Raw genomic sequence first — 15,034 nt, 5'->3', positions numbered from 1 at the left:
CTAACGCCCTAAATATTGGTAAGAAGTATTTAAAAGACAATTTTATAATATTCTGTAACACTTTCATTTAACTAGACAATACACAATGCGGTCGGTTATGTGCTGATCACATCAGATTTTTTTCTTTTGTTACAATCTTTTATCCATAGACTATATAACATTTTTTTTTCAGATTGACTGCTTGAAAGCATCTTTATTTTTTCTAAACCACAAAAAAATATATAAAAAAAATAATGTGAAAGAAATACTCGACATTCTATGAAATAATGAAGAAATTCCTTTTTTTCCACAATAGTGTATGTTTATCATGTTAATATGCTTGAATATACTTTAAATACATAATTTTTAATTTGCAGATTTAAGACAGGTAGATAAGCTAAACATTAAAAAATCGAATAGATAGGTACATTTATTTTGCGAATAACACATTCCACTTAAGATGAGTTTGGAAACTGTGGTTTAGTAAGCATAGTTATGGTAAGTTTTGGTAGTAGATTAAAAAAGTATTAAACAAAGTACCGAACAACAAAATGATATTTATAATTATAAAATTTACATAATGTGTGTACATATGTACTAGCCAAGAAAACATGCATAACCTTAAATCTACGATATATAGCAATGGAAGTAGCTTCATTTTTAAATCTAATATCCTCAGTCACTCCAATATTGTCAATTTAATCAAGGTATTTTAAATTTTTTTACAAAAGCTGAAAAAGAATTTCTCATTTATGTAATATAATTCCTTATACTGTAGCCAATTTTGAGAAACCTTATGCTTGTACAACTACTAATTAAAGTTTATGATCAGCAAAAAAAATCAGGGACTAGTGTGTCGTTTATCAACTTTCGTATACAATGCACACACATGTAAACAAACATTTTTTTGTTATATAAACAGCTATCAATTTTCTACTACCGTCTTGATATAAGCAGTTTAATTTCTTTTGGTGTAAATTACGACATTCATGTGTTTTACATATATGTATATTTACACCCGTACGAATGTATATTCGAAGGGTATACTAAATTTGCTTTACCGGTACTGGTTCGGGTACCTGCCATAAAACTTCAAAATTTATTTAGATATATCTCAGAAACTATGAAAGCTATGGTATTGAAATTTTACACAAGTGAATATATTAGTAGGGCCAATGTGTTTAATAAAAGCCGTTGAAATTGCTTGGCTTCTTTTGGTAGTTGTCGTACAACTTCAAAAGTTATTTGGCACACACAGTATTTTAAAAAACGCAGTACTATGAAATTTTGCATAAATTGATACGGTACTCGTAATACGGCATCTTAAAGTCAAAGTCTGTCTTCAAAGTCAGTTATGGCATAATCATTCGCACATAGGATAACAAATTCGTACGGGTATCACAGAGTTACAGAGTAAGGGTACTACAAGGTCAACTCTCTTTCTTCTGGTTTTTAAATATTTGTTATGTTAATAAAAAAAGTGCACTAAAGTGCTCTGGTATAAAATATAACAATTTTTGTTTACCCGGCATTTTAAATTCAAATTTCTTTTCACAGTACCTCTATAAAAGAGAATATTGTAGAAAAACGCACTTATTCTAATTTTTTGTTTTCCTTTAATTCATTTATTAACTTTTAACAGAACCATAAACAAGACAATGAAGCATGGTTTTAATGAAATCTGAAGTTAAGTTCTTCTACAAATAGAAACAGTAACAAACTTTAAGTGTTTCCAAAACTTAATTATTTTCTAAATCAGTATTTTCTAAACGTTGAAACGTCTGCCTAAATAACAGACAAATCAATAAGAACGTTGTCTGTTATTTTAAACATTCTGTCTCGTGAAATAGTTTTTTTTTTAAATTAATTTAAAGCTTTGCAAGAAAATTTTTTTTATTTAGCATTTTCGCAACTGGTAAGAGTGATTTGCTATGTGATTAGCGAATATCATATTAAAAGTGTTATTGCTTATCCAATATATTTTGCATTGTTGTTAGTGTCGCTGGAATTCGCTACCCAACATAAATATAAAAAGTTAAAAATATTTGTTAATCTTGAAATGTACATAATAGTTAGACATCTAAGGTGTTAGGTAAAAATAATCACCAACCAGAAAATTTTTGCACTCCTATGTTATACAAATTTATAGCATCAGCTTTATCGATTTCATAAACATTTTTCTCATTTTAAACACTTGTTTATTTAACTTTTTAATTATGTATTATTATTTTCATATTCTTTCAACATATCCCGCGATTAAGTTTATAAAATTTGAACTTTGTGTGGCTTCTTATTCAAAAAATAATTTTCCCAATAAAGTTATAGAAAATAAGAATTCTATGTAAGTTTTTCAAATTATTTTATGTTAATTCATTATGTATTTAATTGAGCGCTTAAGAGTTTTATAATAACCTTTTTTTTTTATTTTATTGAGAATATCTTTCTGAGACATAGTGTCTTTATTTTTCTGAACATAATACCCATGAACTTACTTACATATTATATTATGTATGCATGTACATCTACATAACATTTAAATAAAATAATGATTACTCAACAAAATTGTAAATAATCTCATGGCAACAAATTCAAACGTAATTCATGACAACAACTTATTTAATTAATTATAGCTAAAAAAAGCTCCGATAAAATATAATATTTTTACACAAAAAACACCTACACATTTAACTAAGCGAATGAAAACTAAAACAAGTAAAAACGTTTCAGTCGGTATAAACCGATAGAATTATACCCTGCACCTTTCGTTATTGTGTAGCAATTACTCGAACCTGTGAAATCATTCTATAGAAAATTCACGGACATGTCTGACCTATAATTGGACATTCGACTGCCAAGTTTCATGAATCTGACTTTATAATTTTTCCAAATATTTAAAATTAGCTTTTGGAGTTGTATGGTAAGTATCTGAACCTGTCAAGCAATTCCATCAAAACTTCACAAATATATCTGATCTATAATCGGACACTCAACTGCCAAGTTTCATGAATCTGAATCTATAATTTTTCCAAATATTAAGAATAAGCTTTTAGACTTATAATTGGACATTCGACTGCCAAGTTTCATGAATCTGACTTTATAATTTTTCCAAATATTTAAAATTAGCTTTTGGAGTTGTGTGGCAAGTATCTGAACCTGTCAAGCAATTCCATCAAAACTTCACAAATATATCTGATCTATAATCGGACACTCAACTGCTAAGTTTCATGAATCTGATTCTATAATTTTTCCAAATATTAAGAATAAGCTTTTAGACTTGTATGGATCTACTCGAACCTGTTAAGCAATTCCACCAAAACTTCAGAAATATATGTGACCTATAACTCGACATACAACTACCAAGTTCCATGAATCTGACTTTATTATTTTTTCAAATATCTAAAATAAGCTTTGGAGTTGTATGGCAAGTACCCGAACCTGTCAAGCAATTCCACTAAAACTTCACAAATATATTTGACCTATAATTGGACACATGACTGCCAAGTTTCATGAATCTGACTTTATTATTTTGCCGAATATAAAAAATTTGCTGTTGGAGTTGTATAGGAGCCACCCGAACCGGTACAGCTATTCCATTATAATTTTTAGAGCATGCGTAGAATATAATTGGACACATGTATACAAAATTTCATATGCATAGCTTTATTAGTTTTTGAAATATTTAAAATAAACTCTTTGAGTTGTATGGCAGCTACCCGAACCCGTTGTCCGAATTAGTCCAATAACAATAGGGTTCATCCTTGGCACAAAAGAAAAAACTTGTGAAAGTTTGGTGTCGATTGCATTATTTGTTTTTGAGTTATCGTGCGATCGGACGGACGGACGGACGGACATGTCTAAATCGACGCAGAATTTTACGCTGAGCAAGAATATATATATATGTCCATACCGCAGATGATTCCTTCAAGTAGTTACAAACTCCATACCAAAGTTAATATACCCTTCACGAAGTGCAGGGTATAAAAAAACATGCACATATACAAATAAAAATTGAGTCAGAAATCAAAATTTAACGAAAATATGAAATTTTAATTCCACCCTTCTACCACCCGTCATTGTAATCAATGTCATTTAAACTAATATCAAGCAATTAATTCTTCTAAAAATTGAATAATTAAAGCCCGAAAGGCTGCTATGCTCATTTTGAATTTCTTTCTTTGTTCTTCAGTATTTATTTCTATATTTATTTTGTTCTTAGCACACCTTAACTCACCACCCAAAAGCGAAACTTATAGAGCATTTAACATGAAAATTTAAAAGAAAACCAGAAAAAATAGAGTTGATCTTGTCAACTCTGTGATACTCGTACGAATTTGTTATCCTATGTGCGAATAAATATGCCATAATTGACTATGGAACAGAGTATGACTTTAAGTTGCCGTATTACCATATTAATAAATCGCTGATCAAATAAATCGAACATACACTTGAGTCTATATCTCAGAGCATTATTTCTTAAAGTTACAAACGGTAAGGCAATATGCAAAATTTCATTACTGTGTTTTTCAAAATACTGCATGGGCCAAATAACTTTTGAAGTTGTATGGCAGCTACCAGAAGGAGTCGAGCAATTTCAACGACTTTTATCAAACACATTGGCCCTACTAATACCTTATATTATTCGTTTATGTGAAATTTCAATACCATAGCTTTAAATTTTCTGAGATATAGTCAAATAATTTTTGAAGTTGTATGGCAGCTGCCCGAACCGGTACCCCGATCAAGTCCAATTTAAATAGGGTTCTGGCACTTACTACAATAAATCATTGGTGAATTTAGCTCAAGTAGTTTTTGAGTTATCTCTGGGATGGACGAACGGACGGACGGACAGACGAACAAAGCTAAATCTACTCAGAATTCGACGCTGATCAAATAAATCGAACATACACTTGAGTCTATATCTCAGAGCATTATTTCTTAACGTTACAAACGGTAAGGCAAATTTAGTATACCCTTCGAACATACATTCGTACGGGTATAAACAGATTTTTTTAGATACAGTCAACTTCCGAAAACGTACAAATTTTTTTGTTCTGTAATTGCACTAAGCGAAAAAAAAATATTTTACAAAAGTTGTTTTGATATGAAAGATAGTGATACGCTTTCGAAAAGTAAAGAATCATTCGGTGAACATGCAGCTTTATTTTATGTTATATTTTCCATATTTAACTCCAATGAAATGAAATAATTTTACTTCTTGTTACATGCAAATTGTAATATTTGCGCTGCACTATGCTTTGTTTGAAGAACTTGGCTCTTAAAACATTATTATTCGATCCATAGTAAAAATGTTTATTGGGCGTAAAAAAACGGAATTTCTGAAAATCTATACCGTTAATAAAACTTAATATCCAAGAATGTTAGTAAGAGTTTACATATACTAAACGCTTTAAAAGTTTTTAAAATTTAAAATTTTCGGAATTTCATAGTAGATTTTTAGAAATTGTATGCTACTGTAACATGATTGTTGTTAAAAATGTATGTATATAGGAACGTTTTATTTTAACGTTGTGCTGCCAATATGTCTGCTATTTTTCATTTATTCGTAGAGTACATATGTACATTGTATCGTACAAACAGCTGTTTACTATGATGGCAAGTATGTATCTAGTTTTCTGCTGGTACAGAATAAGCGCTGTGTATTTAAGTTTATAAAATCTATTATGTCAAAAAAAAATTCAAGTAGAAAAAAGCAATTAAAGTGATTGTTATTCAGATTTATTTTTATAAATTTTTTTCGTTTTCCACTGTGTCATTTTTGAAAAAAAAAAGCTTTTTTAAATTACAATAAAAAAATTTTTTGCTTGTTGAACCTTAGGGCAATTCAAACTTTAAAAATTGCTAATATACTGTCATTAATTACGATAAACTGTTGATTTTGAAGATCAATTTATCTACAAAATAACATAATCGTTATAATTCAAAAAAAATAATTTTAATTACAAATACTAACATGTATTAGTTCTATTTTAACATAAAACATTGGCTTCAATCCTAAAAGCCATTTTGTTTATTATTTTCGAATTTTCTTATTTTCAATCCACATATATTATGTAAAATTAAGCTATAAAAAAATTTAAATTTTTTTTTTATTTATAACGCAGACTTTTCAATGACATAAAATTCTTTTAGTCTAGGCTATAAGACAATTTTTAAAATATTTAAATTTTTTCGATCAAACCTCTATATCTATAATAACTAAAACTATTGAAATCAAAGATCCATATTGAGTTCTACAGCATAATTTAAGCTGAGTTCTACAACATAATCGAAATATTCAATTTTTGTTTTCAACCAACTAACCAATAACCATTGTAAAACCTGATGATTACCCAAAAAAATAAATGTACATATGTATGTACATTCTATTATATGTACATATTATTCAAATACATGTTATATTTATGTAATGAAATGTAAACTATTACGCCAATACAATGAATAAATGACAAGTAGTTGAACCGCAAAGAAGTTTAACTAGTTGTTTTTTTTTTATTTCTGTGTGCTAGCTGGGCAAATTTATTTATATATACGAATATTATATTCTCTGTTGTATTGTGCACTAAAATTCAATGTCACCTTACATTTTTCACGAAATAATTTTACACCAATTAAACTGAGTTTTAAGATTATAAAAACAAAAAACAATTTGAAAAGTGGAATAAAAATAAGCATTCTTTGTATTAATGTTTTTAATATTTTTTAGTCGATTGAGATTCACCTAGGTACAGTAATTACAGCCATTACAGGTTAAAATCTTTATTCTACGAGAAAATATTACTGATTAGATTTAGATAAAATCACTATTTTAGTTAAAAAAAAAGAATTTTTTTTGAGATTTTTCATTTGCAAAATTAAATTTAATGCAAGGTGAAACAATGACAAACTGAAAAAAAACTCAACAATAAGTTTTAAATGAGAGAACAAAGAAAATTAAGCTTAGAAATTTGGTTTTGTTAAGTAACATTACAAACAAAAAGCAATTTCCAAACCGGCTTTTGCCATATAAAAAGTGAAAATAAAGCTTTAATCATATATAGATATGTACATACAACTTATGTATGTATGTATGTACTCGTATGTCAACGTTGTACATGAAATCTGACAGAAATTTAATTGAACTAAGTAACAATACATAATTGTTAGAAGTCATGAATTGAATTTTCTGTTTTATTACAGTTTTTAATATTTCTAAGTAAAATACTTTAAAGATCATTTTATCAATAAATGTTTATGTAGATGTCGTAACAATACTAAGTTATCTCTTTTAGTTAGAAAATTTTCGAGCTAGCAGTTTTTTGGTTACATTTTTAATATAAAGAAGTTGGTGGTAGAAAGGGACGTTTATTAGTGAGGACCGGTCACACAAAATGTTGGTTTAATTTATAGGGTATGAGAACAAAATGTGAAAAGTTTATTTATTCTGTATTCAACGTTAAGCACAAGTAAGCACATTGCCGATAGAAAATAAACTTTAGTACGTCACAAATATTTTTAGTAGCTTAATAAATATTCATAATTGAATTTAATTGTGAACTTTCAGCTCTAATTTAATCTTAAAATTAAACTCATAGAAACCTACAGCTTTTTGCCATTATCGTTATATTTAGTTGTTATTTTTACATATGTATATGTGACATTGTTTAAATAGTAACATCCCTTATCTTCTTATAATTAACCAAATTCTTATAATATCTTTCTACAAAGGCACACTTGACAATCGGTGAATTTAACACCAGAAGAGCTTTTAAAGGTTAGATCTCAGAGTTTTACCGACCGTATTGCGTAAACAATAGGTAGGTTATGTGATGGCAACAAATTTTGCATATCGAGTTTTCAGTGGGAACGTACTTCTCCATAGTAGGGAAGTGTAAATAAACTATTTTTAGCAACCTGTCGGTCTGTCGGTCTGTCGGTCTGTCCGTCTGTCGGTCTGTCGGTCTGTCGGTCTGTGTGTGCGCGTGTATCTCAAGTTTGGCTGAACCGATTTTGATGAAATTTTATATGTAAGTTTGTTTCCACCATGGCACGGATCGATCAACTTTTGGTATATATCAGGCCTCGGGAACTGCACTTTCTAGCGGGCCTGTTTTACATTTTTGAACATTTTGAAGAAAATATTCAACCAATTTACTTGAAATTTTATATATAAGCTCAGCTAGACCGTCCGCAAAAATTCGTATGTTTTGGAAGAAATCAGGCATCGGCAACTAGACGTTTACTACGGGCTAAATATAAATTTTTGTGTATATAAAGAGAAATAATCAACCGATTTCATTGAAATTTAATATTAAGGTTCTTCGTATTAAAACAATGAACATGTAAATTTTTTGGAAAGATCAGGGCTCGAAAACTGATCTCGGGCCGATTTTACATATTTCACCATATCTACGGAACGAATTGATGGAATTTCTTGAAATTTGATATTTGAGTCCTGATTGTTACCGAAACTAACTGGCGAGCATTTCAGGGAATTCGGGTAGCACAAAGCGAAACTGTACTAAGAGCCAAATTTACATTTTTCTAAGTATGTTAACTATAAGCTTACTAATGTCCTAAAAATGTGAAAGAAGTATTTAACAGACATTTTTATAATATTCTGTAACACTTTCATTTAACTAGACAATATACAATGCGGTCGGTTATGTGCTGATCACATCAGATTTTTTTCTAAATAAAATAATGAAATAATGCTTGTAGTTAAGTACATACATACGTACATAAGTATATATGCTTTTTTTCAATTTGAGTACTTACATATATACATACATATACATATGTATGTAGTGTCGTATAAAGATTATTGACGTTTCTTCCTACGCTTTGTTTTCCATTTGTTTTTTGGCAATAGACTAACAAATTTTCGTTAATTTAAGAAAATAGAGCGTCATTTCCAAATATTTTTCATTTAACTTGTCTGTGCTGTTTTGATTAAAAATTTAAAAATTCTTACAAATGACACATTTAGTAAATCATTTGAAATAAATTTAAACACAACAAAAGAATGTGTAAGTAGATGTTAAATATCTTTATAATAAGATACATAATTATATTTGATTGATTTCGCTTAGTAGTAAATAATGCAATTTTGAAGGCGAACTAAAAAAATATAGAACATGGAAAATTTAAAAAAGTATAAAATATATTAAACATATATATACATACATACCTACTCAAAATTCTTTAAATAAGAAAGAAATGAAAAAAACCTTTGGTTTTTGTTTTTAATTAAGAGGTTCATGTCAATAAACAATAAATCTAAAAATTGGTGAGCGCTGCTGAGTTGGAATACTGACTTTATTGTTTTACCTTCCATGTTCATTAAATCACAAGACGATGACAATTACATGAAACGTGGAGGAATCATTTACCCATAAATAAAAACATAGAATTTATTTTAAGTGTCGCTATACTGTTACATACCTGAATATAAAAAAATATATGTATACTGTTAATCATAATACAAACATATATGTATGTATATATCACGTAATAAGTACGTTTTTATGAAATAATTTTATTGCCCCCGAAAAGCATCGCATGATAACAACCAGTTTATTTCACCATACACAATACACAGTCATGTACACAGAAGCAGTACTAATATTTTTTAGCTAATATTCCGATACATTGTTGCAAACGAAACTCAAAATAAAGAACAAAAAAAAGGGAAGAAATAAAAAAATTATTTATGAATTAAAATTGAAATGTAAAATTATTTTCCAAAAATTAGGTACAACCTCACATTATGACTTTACGATATATTGCACTTGCATATTGCAATTGAATCGTGTTGCTGTAGTATTTGCAGTTGCAAATAAACTTTACATGGTTCATAAACTTTACATATCCTTTCTGCTATTCTCTGTTATTTGTTATAATTTTGGAAATTATAACAAATAAATGTGTTATAAGTAATATAACAAATAATTTGTATTTGTGGCCAAAAGTGTTGTTGATTTTCCAAAGCATAATTACTTTTGCTAAATAACCAGAATTCACTTTTAGAATTATTAAGAATTTGTATTTAAACCATTAAGCAGTAATAATAAGTAAGTAATTCGAAGCAATAACACCTAAAACAAATTACATTACTTTTTCATATGAATAAATACATGTATGTATGTACATATACATATATGTACATAGTTGCTAAGGGCATTACGGAATAAAAAAACAGACTGGATAAAAAATCTAGTAGAACTCCTAAAATTGAAATAGAAAATAAATATTAAATTTACATACCTTAATTCAACCAGAAATTTATTTAAAATTAAATAATTTTCATACATAGCTCTTTCATTTTTCAAATTACAACTAAAATAAAAATTTCTTTCAATACAAATTTTCTTAAATATATTGTTTATTTAGTAATTTAAGTAGACTTCAGCACAAAAATTTACCAGCTAAAATGCAAAGGGTCAACGAAATTTGCATTTTGGTTAGTTTTGAATTACTTTTGGGCATGTTTAATATTATAAATATTTTTCCAAATAGCTAGTTCATTATAATACTCGTACAGATATGTAACGCTTACTTTGAAAATTATTTGTTAACCTTATATCACAAAAGCACTTTTACAATTAATGCTCTTTAGAAAGTGGGCCAAGATATTTTCACATGCACTTTTAATTATGAAATGTGTGTGTATAGTACAGAAGTATTATATTTATTATATGACAGAGTCTTTGATAGCTGTTATATCATAAACAGTGTCAAGATCTACCTTTAAATAAACTAAAACTAAAATAAATTGCTTATTAAAAGTAAATGGTCGAACATATTACACAAAAAGATCTGATGTTTGTGAATTTATAGTAACAATGATCGTCTCGACATTAAATTACTTACATTCTGCAATTATTTCTTTTTGCATTTTTTCTTTACTATTATAATAACTTTCGCATCGTAGATATAATTCGCAATTATCGTTGCAATATGCAATTTTTGAAAGTCAACCACATCAACAGGAACATACTAACAATATTGTAAAAAAAAGTAAAAAAATATTATCTTACTTTTTTGCTTTTGCGCTTAGTTTGTTGGTTTGCTTGTTTTTAGACTATTGCAAAATACAACATTATCCAATAATATAGACTTACAAACAACATGATCAGAAATACTGTTTTTGTTGTTGCTTGTTGTTTTGTTAGTCTTATTTTGTTGGATTGATTTTATTTTATACTAAGCTAGGATTGTTAGCTATAAAAAAGTATTTCAACATCAAATCTTTTATAGTATTAGACATTTTCTTTTGTTGCTGTGCTATGCTAAAAGCATAATAACAAACATTGTTGATGTATCGCGCAAATCTTACATTAATTTTTTTCTTTTGATGTTTTTTTCAGGTTCTAAATCAAAGGTGTATGATTAACTTGTATAGGTAATGTACCCATTTTTTTTGTATTCTTTATCATTTTCCTCTTCTTTATTTGCTCACGAACATTTTCTACAATTATTGCAACGAAATCTAAAAAATAATGATAATATTGCCTTATGTTTGTCATGACTCTTTTCATAGTTTCTCTTTTTGAATCTGATCGAATGATAACTGTTTTTTTTTGTTCCCTTCGTTTTTATCAGGTAAAACAAGCAAAGGTGTAATAATATTTTTTTGAGAAAATTATTTATTAAGCTTTTTTCACATAAGTTAGTGATTTAGTCTGTCATTTCAATCTTTCGAACATATACATACATAGATAGGCTTACGTTACGTTACTGCATTTTGATAACTTTTCTAATGCAGAATTGCAAATACTATCGGCGACTATCACAGCAATAAAAGGAAGGTCTCTGTTTAACAACTACGAATTAGTGAAAAATTTTTAAAATATAACCTCGTCACTATCAAAGAAACGTTTGACAGACAAATGTATGCTTGTTGCGTTACCAAAAAAAAGAGGTTTATCTAGTGATCAAAGGTTATTTTAAAAACAAGCTTAGTATTTAAAGTTTCTTCAAAATTTTAAAAATAATAATTTAAAATATAATGTATTTTAGAGGAATTTAAATTAATTTTTTACAAACCTCAATTCAATAACCAATTTGTTTATTATTTTTAATAGAAATTTTTTTTGACCTTTTACTTCGGCAAAAAGCGTCGAAGTAAATACACGAGTATAGGTTGCAGAAGTTTTGAAACTGTTGTAATAAAATATGTCGATATTTTAAATCTCTACAAATCTCTGTAAATGCTGAAAGTCTATATTATTTAAGTTTTCGTTCAAAACATATTTGTATTTTAACAATAAGAAACTTTCTAATTTATAAAATTTTTGAAGATAATTTTTATGGAGCATTGTTCTAAGATTTTATAATCAAGTGGAGAAATAAAATTACTTTTTCTTATAAGATAGTTAACTCAATATAAATTTTCTTTCTTCTGCAGTGTTAAATAAACAAGTTTTCATTAGAAATTCATGTCAAAGAAAAAAATAAAAAAAAACAAAACGCATTGCGGATACATAATAAAGTTGAAATACTTGCGATGGTTATATGTAAATTATAGTTATAGTAAATATATGTAAGCAATGCATGTATAGGTGTTTTTCTTGTACAAAGATACGAAAAATGTAAAATCACATACCTAATATCATAATAAATGCATCAATATGAAATTAAAATACATTACTGTGCTAAAAATTTATAATTTCAATAAAGGCATTTGAAAAAGATATATTAATTAAACATTAAAACCAAATATTTTCTGCCATTTCACGCATATCAATTACTAATAACAAAAAATTTTTATCTATAACTAAAGTATTCCAAATAGGAAGTTAAACAATCGAGGATGACGAGATTGTGCTCTTATTAAATTGAAAATATATAATTAAATCATATTGGCCAAATATAACAATTAATTTTCTTTTATTTTTTATTTGCTGTATTACGCTTATAATTTTAAAGTTTTTGAAGTTTTCGCGGCTAAGAATTTCAAACTTTTTGTCTCTTCTATTATGTAATAGGGTTAACACTGCCAAGCTTATTTTATACAGCTAAGTTTAATAAATATTAAATATGTAAATACAGCTAAGTTTATAAACTTCAGTTTCCGTTACCTTACTGCGAATTCCGCAATTTTGTAGGCAAATCAAACTATTAAGTTTATTCTAAAACGAGGAAAAAAATAGAGTTGACCTTGTCAACTCTGTGATACCCGTACGAATTTGTTATCCTATGTGCGAATAACTAATGTGCCATAACTAACTATGGGACAGACTATGTCTTTAAGTTGCCGTATTAACATATTAATTTATGCAAAATTTCAGTACTATGTGTTATTCAAAATACTGGTTGTGCCAAACTACTATTGATGTTGTATGGCAGCTACCAGAACATCGACCCTACTAATATATTCACTTGTGTGAAATCTCAATATCACAGCTTTTATAGTTTCTGAGATATAGTCAAAAAACTTTTGAAGTTGTATGGCAGGTACCAGAAGGAGCCAAGTAATTTCAACGACTTTTATGTGGCACATTGGCCCTACTAATATATTCGTTTGTGTGAAATTTCAATACCATAGCTTTAATAGTTTCTGAAATATAGCCAAATAATTTTTGAAGTTGTATGGCAGGTACCAGAAGGAGCCAAGTAATTTCAACGACTTTTATGTGGCATATTGGCCCTACTTATATATTCGTTTATGTGAAATTTCAATACCATAACTTTTATACTCGTAGTTTCTGAGATATAGCCAAATAAATTTTGAAGTTGTATGGCAGTTACCCGAACCGGTACCCCGAGCATGTCCAATTTAAATAGGGTTCTGGCACTTACTACAATGTATCATTTGTGAAAATTTGGTGAACTTAGCTCAATTAGTTTTTGAGTTATCGTTCGGACGGACGGACGGACGGACAGACAAAGCTAAATCAACTCAGAATTTGACGCTGATCAAAAACATACACTTGAGTCTATATCTAACACCGTTATTTCTTAGCGTTACAAACGGTAAGGCAAATTTAGTATACCCTTCGAACATACGTTCGTACGGGTATAATGACTTTAAGCCAGCAATTGACAAAAGTTCAAGAGAACATTAAAAATCGATGTAATCTGTACATATACTATTGCGCTTTAGATATCGGCAATCTAATCTCATAAGACAAACATTTGGTATGGACTTTGATAAATTTTATCAAAACCCTATTTTAGAACTTGATCAATATAATTTGCTTATGTAAAAAAAAATAAATTAAAGATAAAAATGATTTTATTAAACAATAACTATAGCCGTTTAAAATATTAAAATTGATACTTTTCCCAATATAATATTGTAATATTATTAAACAACGATTAATAAATTTTTATTTTTTAAAATATATTACATTTGCAATGATATTAATTATAATTATTGTTGAAACTTGAAAACATTTTTAAACTTAAATGAGTCTTATATATCAGATAATATATGTACAGATATGCATACATACTCGTAATAATATGTACAACAATATTCTATTTATAGTTAGCTCATGGAACGATATTACAAGAAACACTAATAATAAACCAGTTTGAAAGGTAAAAAAACTTATTCTTGTTACAAACCAATAATACGAGTAATAATAAAGAAAACCTAAAAGAAAACGATAGAAATTTCTTTAAGATAAAATAAAATAACTTTTTAAATTGAGGAGAGCCAATAAATATGTATGTCGGCTCAGTAATATATTCAGCATCTATTATATGAAATAAAGACTGGAAGCCAAAAACTCATGTTATCCGTATGCAATTTTTTCTTGATTTTTTGTTTAATTTGTTTTTTCTCTTGATACGCCTTTGTTTGATCTTTTTTTGTTTTCTCTTTTTCCTCTTCAACCTACATATGTATAGTGGAACTCCGATATAAGAAATGTTTCTAGTTCATCTTAAAAGCTAAAGTCAACCTTCATTGTTTTAAATCCTGTTCGTTTACTTTTTCAACTTAGTATTTGGTTTTTTTAATCGCTGATTTTTACAATATCTACTCGTATGATGCAAAAATTGGCTTAAAATAAAAGTACAAAACCAAATCCCAATTTTTTATTCAATA

The sequence above is a fragment of the Condylostylus longicornis genome, unplaced genomic scaffold (genome assembly GCF_029603195.1).
Source record: "Condylostylus longicornis isolate FDR11 unplaced genomic scaffold, ASM2960319v2 ptg000092l, whole genome shotgun sequence".
Taxonomy (NCBI): Eukaryota; Metazoa; Arthropoda; class Insecta; order Diptera; family Dolichopodidae; genus Condylostylus; species Condylostylus longicornis.
Note: the sequence above shows the minus strand (reverse complement) of the source record.